At 47.1% G+C, this 869-nt stretch overlaps 1 pseudogene; it reads left to right on the top strand.

Moving 5' to 3' along the window:
- Positions 1-204: 204 nt before the first annotated feature.
- Positions 205-549, top strand: LOC105294711 (annotated as a pseudogene).
- The last annotated feature ends 320 nt before the right edge of the window (positions 550-869 follow it).

The following is an 869-nucleotide window of genomic DNA, read 5'->3' as shown; positions in this document are numbered from 1 at the left end:
GGGAGAGGGCTGAGTAAGGGAGTAAGGGAAAATTCTAGAGCTGCATCCTGGAGTGGGGTGGGACTTCCCTAGGCTAGCTATCCTGCCTCACCTAGACAATGCCCATTTCAAATTTTTGACACAAGATTTATAAACACATTCTTCAGGTCAGCTCTTTTTCCAGATTTAAGGCTCAGAAAATTGGGTCAGAGATCAATCATAGCCATGGCCAGGCCAGCGGTCATATTCTGTCACCTGGGGACTTTGTCTGGAGTCAAGGCCTTAGGCTTGGCCTCCTACAGGGTTCATTGCTCCCAGGTCCTGGTGCCTATGGAAAGGAGCTATTTGACAAGGCCAACACACACCACTTATTACATAACCTGGCCCTGGAAGGGGTGCCCCACTGCAGAAAGCTCCTCTGGACTGGACTGGGTTGCTACTGGCCTCTGGAACCACCTATTCTGTACCAGTTTTTACTTCTAAGTTCTGAGTGGAGACCCCAGAGAGCAGACTTTGGCCCCTGTGGGAAGGAGCCTGCTACCCTCGGGCAGGCTTGTCTTGGCTCTTTGAGCTTCCTTGTGTTTAACTTCTGGGTAATTTTTTGAGAGTTGAAGCCAGAAGAAGATTAAAAAAGAAAAGCAAATTAGAAAAAAAAGAAAAAGAAAAAGAAAATAGAGTCACTATGCAATGAGAGGCCTGAGTAGGGCCATGGGGCTCTTCTTTCTCGCACCCTAATTCTGCCTTGAGACTTCAGTCGCTCCTGACCTGAAAGTGAACCTGGCCACCAACTATTTATCTCCATGCTTTAAAAACCAAAATTGGAGTGAGTGGCAGAGAGAGGATCAACCTGGGAACACTAATCTTAGAGCTAGAAGGAAACATTGACTAAT

Source organism: Pteropus vampyrus, unplaced genomic scaffold (genome assembly GCF_000151845.1).
Source record: "Pteropus vampyrus isolate Shadow unplaced genomic scaffold, Pvam_2.0 Scaffold92, whole genome shotgun sequence".
In the NCBI taxonomy this organism is placed as follows: Eukaryota; Metazoa; Chordata; class Mammalia; order Chiroptera; family Pteropodidae; genus Pteropus; species Pteropus vampyrus.
The sequence above is the reverse complement of the archived record's forward strand: the minus strand, read 5'-3'. Positions and strand labels throughout refer to the sequence as shown.